This window comes from Battus philenor, unplaced genomic scaffold (assembly GCF_028537555.1).
Source record: "Battus philenor isolate CCGP_79_NKW_IND1 unplaced genomic scaffold, ilBatPhil1.0.hap1 SCAF_8, whole genome shotgun sequence".
NCBI classification, from domain to species: domain Eukaryota; kingdom Metazoa; phylum Arthropoda; class Insecta; order Lepidoptera; family Papilionidae; genus Battus; species Battus philenor.
Genome location: NW_027181748.1, coordinates 6,068,565 through 6,092,202, shown reverse-complemented (window position 1 = coordinate 6,092,202; position 23,638 = coordinate 6,068,565). Strand labels below are relative to the sequence as shown.

At 30.8% G+C, this 23,638-nt stretch overlaps 1 protein-coding gene across 1 annotated transcript in view; it reads right to left on the bottom strand.

Annotated features, from left to right (window-relative positions):
- The window catches only part of sNPF (short neuropeptide F precursor), a 45,069-nt gene extending 38,389 nt beyond the window's left edge, over positions 1-6,680 (bottom strand). The window contains exon 1 of the mRNA XM_068775235.1: positions 6,613-6,680. The gene's annotated coding sequence lies outside the window, so the exon portion shown is untranslated. The remainder of the gene's footprint in view (positions 1-6,612) is intronic.
- Positions 6,681-23,638: the final 16,958 nt, after the last annotated feature.

The following is a 23,638-nucleotide window of genomic DNA, read 5'->3' as shown; positions in this document are numbered from 1 at the left end:
AATAATTAACAACAAGTGAACTATATATTAACAGTTTTAAAGCCTTTACTTCTACAACCTGTGAAATATATTAATGACGTGACGAGTTATAACTTTAGTCGATACTATGATTATTGCTTGAAATGTACATTGTATTTTTTTGCAACGATAGAATTCACTCCTTTTTTCTTCTGGTCTTGGTAATAGCTAAAAAAACTGCGATACTTACCTGTCTTAATTTTCTGTTGACTAAGCTAGAAAACAGCCAACGAGGCTTGTGCGTAAAATTTTGCAAACGTTAACGACGACGGTAATACGAATGAACGATCTCAGCTGTTGCTTTATATTTAGTCAGCTCGAAATGTTAACTCTATCAACATTGCCCGAGTGTTCAACTGGCATGAAAACAATCTGTGCTTATGTTACATTTAAAACTTTTCAAAACTCTTTTGAATTTGTTAAAGGTAATTTAGAATCTGTTTTTCATTTTTTTTTGTAATTCTCTTTAAACAATATAGCATACAATACTAAAATTAACGCTTAATATTTTATTTACATAAAACAGTGACGAAAAAAACGAGTCTATGTTCAAATTATGGACGTTGTACGTCTTAGTAATTTTAAAGTCTTAGGTTTCATTTAAATGAGATCCGTTAATCAATCCATCTCACTGGTTGATGAAATTACTTTAAAAAGTACCCTTACTCAAACTCTAACAGGAATGGTAACGCAACATGAAAATGAAACCAAAAAACTTTTGGACGTGGTTAAACACCTAGTATTGTTCACAGCCTTGACGGAATCAGAGACAATTCTTTCCAAGCCTTCTGTATTTTGCTTTCATAAGTGCAATATTAATAGTGACCTATTACCCTTATATAATATATAATAGTGACCTTATTAACTTAACCGTACCAGCTGGTCGGTGATCACCCATTTGGTCCTTTACGGTCTACTTCCTCTATAACCACCAATCACCAGATAGCTTCGTCAAACCAGTTGTTTAACAAAGTTATTTGGTTGTTTGCTGGCAATATGAATGATAATAACAAAATCATTCAAGACTCATTGATACGCACGATATAGTTAAAGATAAAGACAGACAGTAATATTATTGAGCTATATAAATTCATCATAAAGAAACATTTCGATGGAAGCTTTTAAGTGCACGCCAACATGCAGCGGCCCACTGGGCCCGCGTCTGCGCGTCATAGCAACAATAAAACAGCTTTATCGCCGTCCAGTGCGACACGGAAACGAATAATTTCCCCGTAAAACATTTTTATTATCGAAAACAAGACGCATCCTTACAGCTTACTTAATTGCGTGGTTCCTTTAACGTAATTGTTGTCATGAAATATTTCAACCACTTATTTTTTACAACTGATGGTTAGTTCTGCGCTCATGCGCTCAATAAACGAGATTTTAAAATATTAACTCTAATGCAAGTCTGATTAGTCCAGACTTACTAGCGTCGGCTCTTTTTAAATCTGAACACAGTTATACGCACGATTGCTAGAACTAAACTCCACAGTGAAGACAAGTCAAGGCTTCCTATTAACGTGCTATACTGCATATGATATAATTTATTTCATTTCTCAATTCATATTGTTGTTTAGTAGTAATATTCCCAATTTCGTTTTGATAATAAACGATTTTTCATAATATGTAACCTTTAGCAAAAGTTTAACTTTATTATATTACTATTATATTAATTACAAAGTGCTATATCGAAATATATATATATTTCTCTACTAAGTGCATGGAACCGTAGACGAAATGAAGTTACCGACATAACCCAGCGGATTCGCAAGTTGAAATTACAGTAGCAAGCCACATAGCCCGTAGAACTGATGACCACTAGTGACTTTAGGTTCTGGATTAGTCACCACCGATAGACAAACACGTAATATGATATCCACCCTTATGATTTACAGAGACCTTAATAATTTTGTATTGAAAATATATGAGGAAGACCTATCTCCAGCAGTTGACGTCTAATACCTGTAATGATAATGTGCACAAAATTAACTTGAATTGTACATAACAAAATTCATCATTCTAAAATGGTATTGAATGTTAAAAATATTTTAAAAAATCTATAAAACGTTTAGGCGACTATATATGACATAAATCTTGGTTTATCCAGCCGCCTTGACCTTTTAATAGATGAACTAAATAAAGCTTCATTAAAGGTCAAACTGTTAGGCTCGGCTCAAAAAAAAGTTGAAAAAAAAACCATCATCGCTACGAATCTTCTTCGTTCTTCAAATTTACATTTTTTTGGAAAAATAAAGTACCGTCAAAGTTTGCCTGGATACTAACATATTATTTAAGTTAATACTGATAAAAGATTCATAATTACTTTTGTATCGCTCGTAAAGAAAAAAATATTTTCAAAATTGTTAACGATTTTTTTCTCTTTAATACTTTGATTCTGATTGCTTTTCACAATTAACAGCAACAAATTTAAATATTTGAAAGGATGTCATTACGTTATATTTATATAGTCTTTAATTTTCAATCTGAATAAAAAAGAAGAATTATTCTGATCTCTACAATAACGGTAAGTCATTATTATTCTAAATCTTAATAGAACTGCTTTAAATAATATTTGCCTTCATTTACCAAATATTATTTAATATTGAGATTGGCGACCCGTTCGCAAACATTGTGAAATCCGTTTACAGAATATAATAAGGGATAAACGCTTTTACACTACGGCGTAGCACCGTAGTACCGTAGACATCGTAGCAGAATGATTCAAGTCAAGACGACAAAGAATAATAATATCATTATTATTACAGTACATATTTACATTTGGTTTTAAATTAGAAAATTATTTGATTTTAATATTTAGATTAATTTTCATACGTTTCCTTTCTCTTAATACCAGAACACCGTTAATTTGTGTAAATATTGATATTTTATAATGTTATTCGAAACGATTGTATTCATAATCTACTTCATTTCCAATTGAAATAAATACGTGATCTGAATACGGTGCGAATGATGTAAAATCTTCTCGGCTTAAACGCTTATGAATATATTATGTTAAATGTACGAAATAAGTATGCTCTTACTTAATCAAAAACACGACATTTAACGTTGCAAGCGGAGGTAACTATAAGTTTTAATCAATAAGAACTACGTTTTCCATTTTTGTAATTTATCACTTAAAATCTATTTCAAATGAAGCAATCAATGAATTATAAATGCACTTGGGTAATTTTTCATTTTGAAACTACTGTTAAGTAACATTTTACCTTATATAGGAATTTTTTTTCAATTCAATTTTAATAATACATTTTCATCATGAATCTATTACAATTGTTATTTTATATAGTTATTTCCTAATTTAGTGGATAATTTTACGTTATTATTTCATAATATATTGGGCTAGTTTGTAAAATAGGGTTTTGTGTTTGCTGCCGCCTGGTCAACCGCAAACCCCCAGCCTAACTACAATCAGGCTCGCCGCAGCTAAACCAATTCCGATTACTGCGTTAGCCTGTCTATTCCTTTGAAATTGCCTTCAGTTTCAGTTTACAATGAAATTGTAAGGTTTCACATTTAAAGTTAAATTATTTCGTTACCGGAAATGTCAATTAAATAATTTACGATAAAATTAAGAACTTTATTGTACAAAAATCGTTATAATAATTGTATATTTACATAAATTAAAAAAGTTGGTCATACGAGCTTAATGAATAAAAATAATGTATTTGAAGTAAAATTAGTACACTACCGGAGTTAAATTTATCTTGTAACTAAGAAGGCAAGTAGTTGTGAAAATGAACTACTTGGTTGAAACAATGTTTCATTTTAAGCCGAGCACCATCATAGCCGTGCACTTCGAACTAAACATTTTCATAACTCTTATCCGCCGAGCTGTAAAAATCCGATGTTCGAGTTATTCTTGCTTCATTTTTTTATTTATTAATTTATACAAATTATTAGGAGCGTATGTCCATTTAGAATCATATAGTGACCTCTTGTGTACGACATATGTGGGTACATATGTCGTACACAAGAGTGGCTATAAGAGCAAATTTGATTGAAACCAAAATCAGGCTGATCTCCCATGTAATGGAATAAATGAGGCTTCAATTTAAATCTACGTGAATTCCATCCACACCACTTGATCAGTGAATATCAATCAGACCATAACAAATCAAACGGGCTTTACTATTATGGTCACTTAGACAATTTTCTTTATATATTAATAGAGTGCTTCATTTTCAAAAATTATCACAACCAAAAAATCACTTTGATATGATTTTTTTACAAGTTTTTATTTAATAAACATGTTATGTATTACATGATAATTCAGAGACATTACACGGATGCGTATGGTAATATATGTAATGACTGTACACAGTTGCTTACAATATAGTTAGTAATTTTAACAAGCCTAGAGACAGATGTAGAAGTAATAAAGTCATATTAATTTTTATTTATGTATGGGATACATTTTTTAAAAAACAAGGCAGACTAAAAAATACTAGTTTTGATAACTATTTAAAATACTTTTTACTGGCAGAGGCCTGTCTAATATCTCTGGGTAACTTCATTTTAAATATATTTTATTCAATAATAGAGAACGTAACGACATAACGTAATATCTTATTGCAGTGTCACTGACATTTATTGTCAAAGTGAAAGAGAAATGCTGGTGACATCGGTCCGGTTAAGGATAAAGTTACAAGAATTGTTTGATTAAAATAAAATAATACAATAAGAGCAAGTTATGAATAAACTATACTTTTTTCTGAATTCTGGGATATATATAAATAATATATTTTTAAAAATTACTATCTGCAAAATTATTTTTCAATTAAACATTCATTATGAAATTTTAAATAACCGTAAAAGAGGGATGTTTCCCTAAATCTCCTAATCTGATGCCCATAGCAACTTATACATTAACAAGTTTTCAATAGGCCACCCTCATCTTTTGTTCCCGTCTCTGAATCTGTTCTGAGTCCAACTCGAATCCAAACTTGTTTAAGATAATCTTCCGACTTAGTTACAAAGGCAGTTTCATAAAACGACATTTAATCGAATCAAGAGTCCGTTACAAACCCTTTATTTGAAATATTAAATTCATTCGCACGACTCCTGAAATATTTTAAAATTGGAGAGTTTAAGAAATTTTCATTATTGACTATAGTTTCTAGCCGTAATGTATTTTGAAAATTGTCGTAATGAGACACATTTTAGTTCTTGTTTTATAATATACATATATGTTTATGATATTGTGCATGATATACCGTGTCATTTTATTAATAAATGAAAAACATCATTCAGGACAGGCATTTTAAAAATAAGTTCATACTTTTAATTTCCATCTTACACTGGCACGTATGTCATTTATATCTATTGAATGTGCAGTAAGATGAGCAATTCTGCAATACTTTAATTTTACATTATAATTGACTAAAGTTTTTCTCAATCACAAAATGTCTTTTTTGTATTCTGCTACCCGTAAATTTGACATAAACGCTCTTAATTTTTATTCTATCGCGTTTGTTTGCTCTATTAAATTTTATAAAACAACTAAAACTATAATTGTAGTGTAATAAGAAAATGATAAGAAAACATATTAATTTCTTTACGGTATGGGAAAGTGTTTAAATTTTTTGTCGTGGAATATTGTATTATTTATAAATAATATAAATGTCACTATCAGAAAGATTATGTTCGGTCGATTACCGATAATAGATTTATTTGAAAATTTCTTTCATTTCGAAAAAATATTAATAATGCCTAACTAACATTTTAGCTGGACCATCTAAAATCATTTGACAGTGCGTTTTACTATTACCTAGGAACCCGATAAGCAATAAATACAAGATTATCAATACTGTGTTTGTGTAAATCGTACAAAGGAAGGAAACATATTAAATGATGTTTTGTTTTTCAAAAGAGCTACGCTATATTTACATTGAGAATTCAATTCTGTGAAATAATAGTACCAAAAATTTTCAAATAAAGAATCTTTAGACTGTTGAAACAAAGTCGATTCTAAGAAAAACACTTTGGTACCAGCGTGTTTTCTTACAGACTAAATGGTCTTTGCCTTATGTATTTAAAATATATTATAATTGTCATAACTTTCGTCTCGAAAAGTAAAAAACACTTCGAGAGGACAAAAATGAGTATTTTTATGGGTACTAATTTTGTTAGACTCTCTCTGGAATATTAAATTACTTGCCGACAAGACCAAAATGAAAAACATGTTTTATTTGAACGTGACTTAAATTAATATCAACTAATTATGAATTTTCTTGTTGATTCAATAATCATTATCCAAAAATATATATTTTTTAATTTTCTAATATAATCATTTAAAAAAAATGAAAAGTTAATATGTATTTTTTTAATTATAAATATAATAAAAATACTTCCTCGATTTCATGGGTTTTACAAAAATAGAATCATTATTGTGTTTATATTTTTAAAAGAGTTCTAAATACTGACTCTGAGTAACCATTTACTGCAACGTTAAACCATATAAATTTTTCTTAATATTTTTGATGAAAAAATAGAGTAGAAAAAAAATGTGTATTTTAATATGTAGTGTGTTTAGTGCGAGCTGTTGTAACTTTTGCTGCAATGGGGAGAACTTACCTGACGTGCGGATGTTGTATCGTAGCGGAAAACTGTCGGCAATGTGAAAGGCTTGCTGCGTGGTCGTGTTCACGATATGATCGCGCGCATTTAATAACAAAGTTCTGAAGCATGCAAGGCTTATAAAGGTGTGGGCCCCGCCTACTCCCCGCCCCGGGGCGGTCCAGGCGACGCTTAGCCGATGCTTACTTAACTTGACATCACAACAAGTTACTCTTAAACTTTACACAAGTTCTCTTAATAAAATAACATTTTAAATAAAAAAAATTACAGCCTTGGCCAAAGTATTAGGCACCCTCATAAAATACGTGTACACCAAAACTTATTGGAAAAATTACTTAAATGTTTAATAAATAATCTAAATTATTGGCTATTATAATATACTGTCATAAGCAATAGATATGGATTTAAAGTAAATCATAAAACGTATGGCCAGCAGACTTTGATAAATGAAGCTTTTGGAAAATTATTACGATGTTTTATGCCTTGTTTTGTCTCCCGTGGTTATAAAAAGCTGTTGAGTGTTGTTTATTTGTGAATGTATGTTAATGCAATAAGACTTTTATTAAAAGCTCTTATCTTCCTCGTTACTTCGAGCTTCGGTGAATATACAATTTATTAAAAATAAATGTTCAAGGAAATTATTATGGAAAAGTTTTACAATAACACAATTTCTGATGAATATTACTATTTTCAGTTGGAATTTTTTGAACAGTCGAGTTAAATTTCGCTTAAATAAATTGTAACGGTCTACTCGTTGTTCCCGGAAAGTAACACGCGGACGAATTATTAAGTGGAACGAAGCTTATATTTTTACCCGTGATAATAGGACGAAAGCGTGCAAGCTTCGAGAGGTACGAAAAAAACACATCTTTTGAAGCAGTGCATACGATTTTACTCTTAATTTATTAAAAAGCTAAGTCATAGTAGTTAACGATTTATTTTCCAATAACTATCGAGTAAATTTTTCATAACTTTGGAGTCATTTTTGATTAAGGATTTGATTTAAATATTGTTAAACTTAATTAGTTCCTGCGTTAAGACATATTTATGTCATATAAAATATATGTACCTCTTATAATTTTCATACTTAATTTTCTAACAAATATTGACAATATCCTGTAGTTGTATGGTAAGAATGGTGACATACTCACACTCACAGCTGACTAAAGATATAAATAAAACATTTAGGAAATTGATAAAAACACCATAATAAATGGAATGATTGGTTATAGACGTAAAACTTTAATAGGGTTGAATTTATAGCTCATATATCAGCGAGAAATTTTTAAGATTTTAGACTTATTTCCAATCACTTTATAATGCAGTTATTCTAATATATGCTACATTTATTTTCCTTTGTAATGCGATAACCATATAACTTAATTACAAAGTGTGCAGGGGTTGATAGTTAAATATAATTCATTATTATAAATAGTATTGAGAGCTTTGAAAACACCTTTTCTTACTTATTTTGTCATAACGTTATTTATTCATTAACTTTAAGCTTTTAAACCTATCCCCAATCACCCTGTATACGTAATTATTTCTACCGTGTGGTTTTTTTGTAAACATGAGCCTTCATAACTGGCTGCTACAAAGCACATCCTTAAACAAATTGCTTAAATCTACTATGGCAGATTAGATCTTTAAAGTCATCTTTTCTCAACATTAGTTAAATTAAGTTGAAATAGCTCTCATTACATAAAAAACGTATTTTTTCTCCCAACCCATAAGTACGTATTGCCATAAAAAGTTTTATGGAGACCATCTCGCTGACAAAATTAAACTAGCAAAGAAAAGACAGCAATTTCTTCTCTGCAAGTTTAATTAGACATAACTTAGAATTTTTATGCTAGTAATATTATCTTTATGTTGGCAAAAAATTGTCATTTTGATTATTTAAAGTGGTGAAAAATTTGCTAAAACTTTTTAATACATTCTCATTTACATACAAGATATTTCATTACACCAATTAATTAACCTAAAACTATTAACTAACATAAAATCTCAATTTTTATGATGAATACTACAGGACACAAAAATACAAAGGAATAAAGGAATGAAATACTTATGAAAAACTTTAATACAAACTTAATTTTTATTTTTTAATTAATTTGTATTCTTTGAAACGACTGTTCAATATTACCGAACGAATTTTTAATAGATATAGTGTATATTTATAATGAAAAGTGTAATGAGATTCTGAAAATAATTATAAAAAAACCAGGTACATCAATTTCCAAACATATGAAAATGATTTCAAAGAAACGTCCACATTAACAAAGTTTTAAAGATTAAAATGATTGACTATCGCTAACAACCTATAATATATAAACGTGTATACTTAATGTAAATCATTTAATGTGAGCTATGCATAAGTCAGAACCACCTGTAATTCATGGACACAAATTAAGATAATCCTTTTTTAACCTATGATTTATAATCATATATCAATTCAATGCAGAAACTGCGGAGTTGGACATGGAGATTTTGGAGATACATTCATGATATACATACTTGGTATACATACCTTTCAAAAATTATTTACTATTTTTCCTATAATATCATTGTAACGAAAGTACAAAACTTTAGCTGTGATTATTTCAACACTGATTATGTTTTGTTTTATTATTACTTGGAATCTCGAGTCGATTAATACTGTTTTTCTGTTTTGTTAATTTTTCAACCTTTAAATACGCTAACATAATTATGACCCGTACTGTGTACGCCTACATTAGGCAAACATATTTAATTTTATACTATACTAAACTAATGTAAGCTGTGTGTACTCTTTTTAGTTTTCAATATAAAACAAAAGAAATGAATAAATTTTCAACGACGACCGCAACAAAAGTGGCTGTTTTTGTATTTATTTAAAAATGTGTGTTAATAGAAATTTAATTATTTGTTATTTTTTATTTCTGAAACCTTTGATTTCTGAATAGGGTGTACCATATATTAAATCAGCTACATTCACCCTTTTAAAGGTTTTATTTTATAATAAAATTTTATTATAAGTACAAAACCATAAGATTTTTTTGCGTGCGCTATTTCAAAAACGAACAAGTGAAATAGCAAAACAGTAGAAACAGCGGCACAAAGATTTCTTTCCAATAAAAGCATTCATTTCCCAGCGGAGGTGTCGCATTACCTAATCGTAATCGTAATAGATACATTTGGGGGAAGAAAATAAGTTTCTCAAGAAATACTACGAAATTTGTATAACCTAATACGGTGTCTAGTATTGAATTTATATTATCATTTCCAAAAAAATGAGTGTTATAAAAAATCAATATTTTAGTTAAAAAAATATATTTAAAATTATATACCGCTTGGTGTCTATAGACGAAGGTTTACAACCAATATTTGTTACCAGTGATGACTTACGATGCAGGCGTAGTTTTAGGGCCTTGTTGTCAAGATCACATTCGTTCAATGAGCCGTGAAGAAGGCTTGATTTTTATACAAAAGCGAACATAAATGGAGAGATCCATAAACGAATGAAAGTAACTGGCAGCTTGACGGATCTGCAAGTTGAAGTAGCAGTGGGCAAGCTACTTAACGCGTAGAACGAATGGTCGCTAAGGCCTTAAGGTTTTGCAATAGAGACCGGCAAGCGCAGCCTTAACAAGGTCAACAACCTTAATAAGGTCGTCTATCCTGTAGCTGCTAGAAATTTACCAGGGATCTATCGTGCACGCTTAGGATCAGAAGTGGACGTGGGTTACAGAGATTTGAAATAAAAAATCTTCAGATTACCGTATCTATGCTCACCGCCTTAATGTAAAATGGTGCGTTTGATTAACCCAGTTATTAAAATAGGTAAAAAATAAAATGAAACCTTGTACGAAGGTATGTATAATTGCAAATGACATTACTGGTATCACTGAACTATTCAAAACTTACAATAAAATTAATAAATTACAATATTAACTGCTATGATCAAAGACTTTTCAGTATTTATTAGTATTGTAGACACTGAAGTAACTAGATCATTATTGTGTCCACGTGAAAGGCATATAACTGGATATTGTCTTTGAGATAAATATTACTTATGAAGACCCGCACAATAACCTGACTTTATAATTTACAAAACTTAGTTGTACAAAATTAATTAGTTTTATGGACAAACTATGGACATACAGTTAATATAAATAATACTATATTTTCCCTGACTATATTTTCTTTAATAAAATGTACATTACACAGTAGGACACAGTAAAAGCTAAATGAAATAGCTCAGAAGAGAATACATTTTCCAAAACGAAACTATGTTTGTTTTTCATTGAGTGTATTGAATACGAACAATGCTTGCCATAGCACTAAAAATTGTGACATGTTATCGTAAGAAAATGGGCATGTCTTGGGATCAAAAATCTTTAATAATATATGTGACATTACCCAATCCACACTGGGTAGAAACTACTACGGGTAGTAAAATACGCCTTGCCTACTTCCATTTGTCTCGACATTCGAAATATACTTTAAAATAGTTTCATTTATTTCGAAGATTTCATCAAAATTTTGCATACCTAATGTAAGCTTCTAGTTTGAATTTATGTACTGATGACAGATAAACGACGTGAAAAGAAATGAGAATGTAAAAAAAAAATCGGAACTTTGGAAAATGTTAGAGCAATATTATATTATATTGCGAAGAAACCATTTTGAAATATTAAACATTACAGGTCAATTTTATGTTTGTCATCACTTTCTTAATTACATTAATTTGAAGATCGAAACAAATTATCTTATACATATACAGGGTGGTTGTCCATGAAAAACTGTAAAGGCGTGAATATGTAGCTCATTTGCTGTCAATAAATGAATGGTTTTCCCTATCTAAAACTCAAGGAAACTTTAAACTTTGGATTTTTTTTAAATTAATTGCAGTTACTATCTGCCTCCTCTATCTTATACTGTCGGAAGTTTTTAGCTGTTTTTTTTTTTCATTTTTATTTTAATCTTTCTCCATTTTATTTTTCGGACAGGAGTATAAACTTTCCTATTTTCACCCTCTCTCTCTCTCATCCTTCACACCTATCTTTCTTCCTTCTTTCATCCTTCACGTGTTCTAACACCCACATAACATTTATGCATCGCCTCCAATCCCTCGCCACATTTTTGTTACACGGTTTTGTTACGCTTAATTACAAGTTTTTAGCTGTTGCATTCCTATAAAGAAAAGGAAAAAAAATTAGTACATTTCATAGTGATCACTCTATACAGGATGATTGAAAATGCTTGTGCTTTAAGCTCATTTGGCAGTTACACGTTGAACAAACAAGCTATACGTTCATCCCTTTAAAGATTTAATGCCTATAACCAATCAACCTGTACATTGTGTTCATTGTCTGCGAATTATATGACAAAAGTAATATTATAAATTCATTCGACTCATCAATCATTGGACCACTTGATCAGTTGTCCGAATGTTTATAAGCGATAATTAAATTCTCATTTCAATGTGCACTCTACATTCATGTGCGTCGTTCCGGAGGCAAACAAGTGAATAGACTGTACTCATTAATTAAATAGATTGATTGGTATCATTGATTATCATTTACATTTTTTATTATATGTGTGTTGAGAACAGTAATCGCCAAGTAAAAACATACGATCACAGATACACGATGGGCAACAACACGATGAATAACATTGTCACTGTGTGGGAACACAGGAAAATATCACAAGAATTCAAGCATATTCCATCTTCAAAAATCCGGAAATTCTATTACATCTATCAATTCTCATCGGCCCCACATAACAGATTGTTCCCTTTCTCTCTGATGAATAACAGAGAATGTTAAAAGACACATTGTATAAAGGTACACACACAGGCACAGTAATTTATTTAATTTAATACTCTTTACTTTATACAAAACATTAGAAATAAAAACGTTGAATAGCTATTACATAAATACGAATAACTTTTGGTGGTTTTATCACACAAGAGACACTTTTTTACAGACAATAAATAATTATTGTATGGAAATAAAAGGGCAGTAGCGGTTAGTAGATATGTACATTGTACGGGATAATTATAAATGTAGTCAATATGTATATAATTTACTCAAAAAGACATACGTACACAAATTTACTAGTGTTGTATATACATTTTTATGTATAGTAATAATAAATAAAACTTTAAGTAAATAATTAGATGAAGTGAAGAACTATGTTCTCGTTCAGAAATTTTTGACAAAAAATATAAAAACACGGTATACATGTTATATAATATCTAAGAAGAATTAAACAATTCTATAAAGGTTTATGTTTGAAAGGTCAGTTGAATTTAATTTGTTCCCTCTTAGCTTTTCTGTTCATCTGATGGCGTTTAATCTGTTCATAATATTAAGAAGCTACATAGCATTTAATAACTCAAAATCGTACGCAACACCACAATGAATGCGTCTCCATCGATAAATATAGTGATTACATTATATAATTTTGTAAATCTTAAGAATACATATATTTATATAATGCATCCTACTGACTACTGCCACGAACGAACAGCAGTGAATACACAACGAAATAATTAAAAAAAAGTTTATGACGAGTTAACAACAAAAACATATTTAGCTGTCAATAGCAAGAAAGACATAGTTATTGATTATTTTATTATAATAAAAATCGTTATTTATACAAGCATAGCCTTTTGCTGATAATTCATTTAAAATTGTGAAATTAACCTTTAAATTTTCTTAGCAAGTATTACAACATAATGTACTTACTTTCTTACTGTTAACTATTTAGATAAATGAAACTAAGTGGCTCTCAAAAGGAAGAAACGGTTTAACTGGAAAAAAAAACTCTTAATTTTCATGCCTTATTACGAATCGCATATACCTTTAGGGTTTTTTATTAAAATAAATTAATAACATTATTTTAACAAAGGAACAGGGTGATTAAAAATTGCATGAGAATATGAAATATTTAACTGCAGTATATACAGGTCGGTTTGTTATTAGTGTAAAAGCTTTATAGAAGGGAATGCATAATTCATTTGCCAGGAAAAAGTTTTAAAATTTTACGCTTGTTTACAACCATCCTGTTGATCATTCTGTAATATGTTACATTATTTTTTTCTTTTTGAATGTGACAAGCCAATAACTTCTGTCAGTACAAAATGTGCAGGGATACATAATAACCAACAAATGATATTAATATGCAGTGATCCGGAATTTAAAAACGCTTCTTCTTACTATGTTATTATTACGTTATTTACTATTTATAAAAAGCATGAAATTTGGATACGGTATACAAATATACGATTTTTAATCTTTTACACCTATAACTTATTACCTGGTATAATATAGCACAGTATATGTTTTATAATATAATATTATAAAACAAGGACTCTGTTATCACAATTTACGGTGCTCGAAGAATCAATGGGATACTGTGAGAAATTCACATATTCTTCTCGATGACGCGATGCACTCATCTGTTAACTAAGATAACTTCCTGCGTACAAAAGAAAATATGTTTTAAACTTTCTATGTATAAAGCTCAAAACAGTTTCAATGTGTATCGTGCAAAATAATTTATATATATACACATACAGTTGGAAGGCAAATGAACTTTATAAGACGTCCTTCTAAACGAATAAATTTATTAGATCTTGAATATTTAATTAACCATGAAGTTTTAGGATATGGTTTTGTCTAAAGCTAAAATACAGATTATTAATATAAAAGGAAAAAAATCAGTTAAATATTCTGGACAGACAGCACCCATTTGTTCATTTTAGCATAATATTTATCAACTAAATGATACTGGCCTGTACATTAGTAACATTGAACGTTTTTTTTTAAAAAGCTATTTTAAAAACAACGTAAAAATCAAAAAAAATCCGGCTGTATAACTCTCTACTAATCTCTACCAACTTGCTACATTCTTCTGTCGTTTATTTTTACGATTTAGCGGTAACTATAAAAATCCGCTTCTGTGTTAATATGAGTATAACACATGTAAATTTTCATTTTATGATTATATTAAGATTCTCGTCGAGGACTCAGCCAGCAACAAAGTCATCATAGATTCGAGTTAGATTTTATGTGATGAAGTTCCACTTCGTTTTTCTATTTACACCCGGTTGAACGAGATCAAACGTGGCTGTAATAATCGCGTGAGAGATGTACTACTTCTACAGCGGCTAATGAAACTAACATCAACATTGTCTTGAGTGATAGAGTCTAACAAATGAGTTACCTTCCAGAAAATTCGATTTGGCACTAGGCAAATTTAAAATATTTTACACGATCATTAAGGCGTTAGGAACATTATTAGGATATGAACCAAAGCTTAAAACCGCAGTCGGGTTGTTTGGTGACGTGTATTGAAATGGAAATTGATGGTGGTACTTCAAGTACTATATTTCACATTGTCACATGAGATGAATTTTTGACCATTGTTAGGAACGTGTAACCAAGAAATTATCTTCACAGTGAGAGCTTCCCTCAGAAGAATTGCCTACAAAAATTAAAAGCGGAAGAAGTATACATTAAAAGATGATCACCCCATTCTCTCAGGATGCTGAAGAAGCGGTGGTTGCGTCCGAAAACGAGCATACAAAAATTAGAAGATTCCAGGATACAACTGTCAGAGACAATCATTAACTATTTAACACATATTTTAATCATTGACACTGTAAAAAGTTTCTGTACCACTTCTTACGTCATTTTTTATATTATAATAGTACAATGCCTATTTATCAACCAGCTACGAAGCCTGTTTAGTCAGAATCCTTATATTAGCTTAACACTACCTGCATACTGAAATCGGCACATGTACTATTGTTTTTGCAAGGAAGACAAACACCTATTGGTCTAAGCTTAATTGGCGAATAAATGCTATTCTACTGTCGTGTTATGGGAATGGTGTTTCGTCTTCATCTTTAAGGTATTTTTTATGATTGAAGGTTTGCTGTCAATACCAAAAAATCGTCAGTTATATTTCACATGATGACGTTGTATAAAAGACTAAATTTACGAAATTCCTTAAGAGACAAATATTATGTAGAGATACAATTGTGTAAGTAAATAAATATATAATATGTAACCGATTGCAGATAATATTACCTCGTTCTATGTCCGAAATCAAAGTTGAGAGTTCAGATGATGGTTCAAATGCCCAGTACCGGCAGTCAAAGTAATAACTGAGCGACAAACAAGTAATTAGTTTCAAATCGTGGATATCCCTGGGAGACCGTATCCGATGATCCTTCGAAATTATTGATTACATGTTTTGTTGAGAGTAGGATGTATTTGTGTGTGAATTTATGCTCGCAAAAGTATATCATTCATTTTTAGTAAAATGAAAATACAATGGAAAATATGTGATTTTAAAAAATAATAAACATTTCTATGCTCTGTAAACATAAGCTCTTCAAAATTATGTACAGAAGCAAATTGCATTTATTTTTTGATATAATGTGTAGATTTTATTCGAGTTTTGCGGCCTGGGGATTGTTCAATACTTTTTTGCATTGATGAATGAGCTCGGGCATCTAGCACGCTCACTGTCGTTCACATTTTTCCCTAAACATTTTAAACCACTGGTGGACATTGCTTTGATCCAACGCAATCACGTTCTACAATCAACATTCAGCATGGCTAAACACACTAAATCTTGTTTTCCATCTATATCATACAGATTCTTAGATTCATTTTTTTAAATAAGTAAACACAACTTAAGATAAACACCAAAGATGAGTCAATTTTTTGTGTTCGAGCAAAATATGCGAGTCAAAAATTAATTCAAAATGGCCGAAATTGACCAATGGATTGGATACGAGCACCGACATAACTCTAAAAAAATTTAAAATGGAATATTGCGTACAATCCTGCGGAAATTACAAATTTGCATTTAATGGTGTATCACTTTTAGTCTACAATAGTTTGTATATACTTCTGGCCATTTCAAAACAAAACAACGATAAACCAGAAATAGGTTTAATTACACATTTATAGAAAAAGATTATTTAAACAGTCGTAAAGTAACTTCACTGTAAATAGATAAATATTCTTGTGAAAATAAATAATAGTATTAATTTCTGTAACCAATCATATCAAGAACATCGATTTGTTCGTCGTATATCTGCTACCAAAAGCTGCTTTGTTATTCATGAAAGTAGGCTTAGCAATTTAACATCGGTACCGAAGTGGACCGAGCTACTATAATAATTTTGTCATTTAGTCCTAATCATTTAGTAATAACGTTATCTATTTTCGAAATGTGCCGTAGGGTATTGGGTTAAAATATTCACAATCTTGTTTCTCGCAAAATATAAAGTAAACAACTAAAATGTGGCGAAAAATGTTTAGCATTTGTAAAAAGCAAAGTTAGCGGTTGTCTATACATTTATGTTATTCTATTTAACTTTGTAGAACTGTCTAAAGTTCGTATTTCACAGGAAGGTTTTCTTTTATATTCACAAAAAATAATAGTAACGAATCCAGTACTTGGAATAACGGTGGATTAAAACTCAAGACTGTTGTTATCCCGAGCTAAGTGATATCATGAGGTGTATAGCTTACAAACACCTCGTACATAAAACAGTGGCTGTTAATGGACTCTTCTCCGTCATCCATAAAATTATGAGACATTTTCACGACTATAGCGTTTTGTGATTTTAACAACTCCTTTGAAGTGTTTAATGTACATTGCTGCTTAGTAACCCAAGAATTATTTATAAATTCAGAAGAAACATTGACAGGTCATCGTTCTTATTTACGAAATTTCGTAATGAAAATTGGGAAAATTTTAATGTAAAACCATTAGTTATTAATTTCTATTTACGCGTAGTATAATCAATCTGTACTTTAGCTATTAATAAAATAGGAATAAAGATGCTGCAACTATTCACAGAAGTCAAATAGTTATAGGAAACCTTTATTTAATAATCTTAACAAGCAATGTACGTTTCCCATTTGATTATAAGTTGTAGGTTGTGTGAAAAGCTCTCAGCGAATTCCCCTTTCGGCATCAAATCATAACGAATGCGTCATCAATGTCTCGACATGGAATACTAATATCCCAATAATGCTTCAAGTAATAAAATATCTGTTTGTTTTGATGACCTAGTAAATGGCACAAATATTATACCGGTAAATAAATAACTCGTAATACATCAACGATAATTATTGGTTAATGTTTGGTTATACTCGTCGTTGTATATTATTAGTCGGATATTTGTAATTTTTTTGAAATTAGTGATTAATTCATCTTAGATTTTAGAACTATTATATTTTATGTTACGGTCACGTAACTCCGTGTCACGTCCTCCTTCTTAGTGCAATATTACCTTTTCTAGTCCTTAGTGGTTACATATTCATTCGTTTCGTTTTAATCCACAGTTCATTTGTTGGATATAGATATCATTCCCCTAGGAAGGTGAGCACCGCAGCGCTTGTATTTGCCACTAAATATACATATATGTAGCTAATAACATTGTGTCCCGGGGGTATCATTATAATGATCCTGTTGAGGATATATACTGTGATACGGATCGCTGTGTAGCAAAACTTTTTATTTAGCAAACTGCGACACTAAAAATTACATCGACGTCCTACCCGCTTTTTACGCTACTTTCGAATACTTTTGTGGCCACGAGATACATTTTTATTGCCCTTTTCTTAAACGGGAAGTATGCTGTATACACATAATTCGAACGATTTCAGCGATAATATATATTTATGCATATGATTTGTAATATTTACCTATTCATTTATTATTAAAACAGAATTATTTACATTGCCACCTGTGTACGTCACGAGAAGAATACCAAAAGAGACCAACAATAGCATCTAGAATCGGAACTAGCTCCGCTATAATCGAAACATTTATCTCAAAGCTTTATCAAAAGGTTCCAAACGCAGAGGGCTTAAGAAGAGCCCCTTAAAAATTGACGTGGTTACTTTAACAATAAAATTAATACGATAGTAGAGCAATAAGGATACAAACAGCATTGAAAAAAGTACAGTTACTGAATAATAAGTATACACGTCTTTAAAATTGAAATCAGATAGTTTTTCAGATCTTATGCCTAAAAGGTGTTACGTTAACATGCTTGTTTATTTTTTTACAGAAAAGATCTGAAGAGGAAAAAAGTAATATTAAAAATAGACGTAGAGTCAAAAGACGCATTAAACTAACATCAGAATTCGAAATATGTTAGGTACCTGTTTATCAAATTTATTTATTTAAACACTTTCTATTGACGAAGACGAAGACATTCTCTACCAGTTAACCGTAGTTAAAAGTAGTAAGCGTCATAAAACACAAAAAAATGAAATAAAAAAAATAAATCAAGATGTAAAGGAAAATAATCACATAAAAACACTAAATATACAACTGGAAAAAATATATACATAATATTATATAATAGTTATACATAAATACACCATAATAAATAAATATGTAATAAATAATAGGCTCCAACTATCATCATCATGATCATTCCTTCATTCAAGCAATAGCTTTTGAACCTTCACTTTAAATGCGCAACGATTCCTGATCATCCTAATATCGAGTGCGTTCCAGAGAAAAAAAGATTGTATTGCGAAAAAGGAGTGAGTAAAGTTGGTATGAGGCTAACATTTAAGTTGACAATTTTTCAAAGAGTCAAGTGTTTTTTCGTATATATTGGCTACGAACTGGAATTGATATGTTAAGTAGGCAGGTAATTGGGAGAAAGAGAAAAGTTTAATTAGTGCAAGCAAAGAACGGCGCTGTCGAATAGGCTTGCTATCTTAGCTGAGAACGGTAGGATGATATATGGTCGAATTTGTCAAATTCACCACGATGCTTAACTAGAACTCGGCTTGGTAATCAAAATCGAATAATATGTAACAACATTGCCTGTAACCTGACCACGCCGGTGCTGAGTCGATAAAAATACAAACCCTATAGCTATGTATAGGCCGTCTTGCTATTAATAGGATCAGTGCAGTCAAGCATGGGGCACGTCTAGCGGGCTCGCCGCAGGCTCCGGGAACATGCACGAGATTATTTTACGATATAAACGTATTTAAAGAGGCGCTCTGAACTCTCTAGCAACTTGGTTTATACAAACTACAATCTACACGAACGTTAAATGTTCTATTATTATGTATAAAATAAAACCTACACATGTCTCATTCAAGAAGCCTTTTTTATGCACGTATGCATAAATTTTATAAGAAATATCCCTTAAAACTCACTAATGTTATACAGCTAAGCAATCATAAATTTGGTATGAATGATACTTAATTCTTATTAAAATTAAACCGCCATTGTTAAGTCCTTATCAAAAAATTAAAAAAGGTCGCATTCAAACGATTACATTTCACGTAAATGATCGATGAAAAAATACAGTACCCGTTTACGGGTACGTTCTCTCTGTAAGGCATGTTTTTGTCTCTTTGTACTAGATTTATAAAAATAATAAACTTAAAATTTTTTATAAGTATGAATAAAATGTAAAATGGTAAATTTTCATAGATTTTGATAATCGTAAAGTTGAAACTTGTTACAACTTAGCAGTAAGTGCATGTTAACAATGTACTTAAGCAGTGTAACTGATTTTTCATGTTACTAAACAGTGCAGCACGTTTGATGACAGAATTTTTCAAGTATTTCTCTGTCCTTTTTTTATTTCTGTAGATCGTGTCCGCTCCTTCCACACTATCTTATTCTCTACATTCCTCAGGGCAGTGGTAATGAAGAGTCCAGCTAGTGATTCGACTAGATCGGACCAGCGTGGATCGTCTAAGTGATCTTTTACCGTCTGCCTTCTCTACAAATAGTAGATAGTCGAAGTTGCCTGTTTTCTTTTACATTAATGGCCCCCGCTATTGGGGACCTTTCGTGCAACCCCTGCCTTGGGTTCACAGGGACAGTTTTTTTATTAAGTAGTTTATACTCTTTCTTTTCTTATTATTTCGTTGCTCTTCTTTTGTTCGTCTCAATTGTACACTCACTCTCTCGTTCATCATTTCCTTCTTTCTTCGTTTCTTTTTCCTTCATATAATCTTTCATTCCTTTACCTATTTCGCATCACCTATTTTCCTTCACCATTACCTCCCGGACTGCTTTTTAACAACTTTTTATTTTACTATTTTGTTTATTTGTATTTTTAACAAATGTACTTATAGCTTATATCTTTTTTATTCTTTCATTTCTGTATCATATTTTTTTGCCATTTATTTTGTATCACAGCTATTTTCCTTTACCATTCCAAAGATTGCCAAGTTTTGTTATTTTTTATTACTTTACCTATTTACTTTCTGCATTATTCCGGGAAGGTCTGGCGACTTTCCGTTTATTCCGTTAATGACAGAATGTTTCCTTTTGTTTTCTCTCCTGAAACCGAAACTGGCAGTCTATACGCTCCGCACCAAATACGGGACAGCCTGTGTTCAGGCCTGCTCCACTGCATGGTCACAGGTGCATGAGGAACTCTCCTTGAGTTTAAACCTACGGAGATACTCAGCAAATCCCCCGTAGAAGTATTGTGGAGAGACTGATTTTAATTTTAACCTGGGCGAAGATAGATAGATTTATTGCGTCTTGCTGTCTATAGAACGCCTGTCATTTTTTCCCATATACTGAAAGCAATAATAAAAATATGTTTATGACATCGAAATCCAGTGAAATTAATAATGTGACACCTAGCTATAGGTGATAGCCAAGTTACTATTAAAAGTGCAGTCTAAACACCTAAGGCTACTGTATAACCTTAAACTTGTTGAAACTCGAAGACTGGCATAATATATCAGACACCAAAAATACTTTCTGTTGGTAGTATCAAATATCAGTATCCGTAAGTAAAATTTCTTTAGCGGTGCCAGATTGACTGTATGAATGTTGGTTGTTAAAGTGTTTGCACACTACATTGCGGCACCAAAAGCTTTCTGAAGGGATACAAAAACGATCTTCTGTAAAAATATAGGCAGAATAATATATTTACAAAGCTGTATAGTGATATATCAACAGATACGTGGTAAAAAAAACAAGAAGCTTTAATGCTTTTCCCTTATAACAAATAAACTGTATAAACATTTAAAATTATATACATACCTTTAAACACTAAATCTCTTTTTTATATTCCGATATCCAAAATAAAATACACGATAATAACAAAAATAACAGCTTAGGTATTATTAAATATGTACACAAGCAAAACAAACATAAAATCATTCAAAACATTTTACAATGGAAACTTCTGTTTGGGTCACTGTGTAACTTTTTTATAATAAAATTATGCTTTGTTTCCAAGACAGGCACCAGCAGTATATATGTATACTATCTCGTTGAGCTAAGCTTGAAAAGGTCAGCGGTTTCTAATCATGTGCCCGCTTATAACAAAGTACAATTTTTTCAAGAGTTCTGATTAAGATACTCAGTTAAAATATTTTATTTTTATCCGTGTTATATTAATATGATATAATTTTAAGTTAATGTACATTGCTTATCTCGACATAGTGTCATTGATTGGTTACATGATGTCATAAAATATACTGGCTTCGCAGTGGTAATGTCGTAGTAAATAATAGTCCGCACCCTCTCCTCTCGTAGAGTCATAAGAGCCGATAAAGGGAAAATATTCAGGGACGATAGACAGAACTACCTCCCGAATTTATTTATAATAATAACACAAGCACTCTTTATGGTAAACAAAAACACCAGACCTCCAGTCCCGGGTAGCTTCGCTATTCGTTTCATAAGATCAGACAAACGACAGTTTTAAGATCGTTGGTAGACACTGGATGCATGCCGCTTCCAACCATTCGTTTCGAAAATCTATGGGGAAGATGTACGTCCAGCTGTTGACGTTATACGGCTGAAACGATGACGATACTGGTTTTCAACTGGCTTTCAGCAGTCTAGAATAGCAGATTTCACTATTTTGTGTACAAAATAACTAAAATAAACTATTTTGTTTGAGGCCATTGTCCTCCTCTGGGTCGTCAACAACGTCGTCCTAAACAAATTTGTAGTAAATTTTATTCATGTAAATGAAATTCTTTAGAAAATTACACAACAAAGAACTTTTGCAGAAATCCGACGAAGCTGGTTGTATCTACTAGAGTATTAAATTTAAAATCAAGCACAGCAAAATATATTTCGTACTATTTACAAAAATAGTTTTGTTTTTATATACGGTTTCGTAAAACTTTTAAAATGTCTGAATTAGAATTTTACAATGATTACAAGAACTCATAACAAATGCTACATTAATTTTAAGAAATTATACACATAGTTATAGACAAAGTTACTTAAATGAGTGTATTTTTGTAAAAAAAAATCATGTGCATAAATTAAAAAAGAGACAAAGAGGTAAACATTACTTATAAGGCTTTAACACGTTAACATTTCATGCGTTAAAATTTTGTTTATTGATGATTGATGATCGGGTTCGATTTCTGAGATCCAATCTTTATATGTATATTCCTACATCAACATTTTTCGGGAGGACTATATAACGAAAATGAATAAACAGTATTATAATATAAAGATATAGTATAAATACGTATATAGTACAGAATAGTAATATAAGAAAAATACTCACACATTTACACTTTTACGAACATTTTTCTTTCTCGTATAAATTTAATTAAATTACAATGTAATATACAAATATAAAACAGCAGTTGACTAGGTTTATATCCGATGTTAAATGGCCATGCGATTGAAGATAAAGCGTATTAACACAGAAGTTACCTACACGCATTTTTCTGAGTCTCACTGGATCTCTTAAGATAGAGGTCGTAAAGAATTACTACTATGGTGTGTGTTACTAATAAAATTTATAAGGCTTAAAAATAGTTTATTTTAGTAACTTTTAACTATTTAGTGTCAATTAGTGCTGCCCAGGATATTATAATAAAAAAATTTCTGGGTAAAATCACATCTTAGGCAAAAAAGGATTGAGAGAATCAAGAATGAGTAGATTAGTAGACGCACGAAAATAAGCGATGTAGCCCGACGGATTGGCAATTTAGCAGGTTATGTGAAGCAGAGCAGGTGTCTGCTGCGG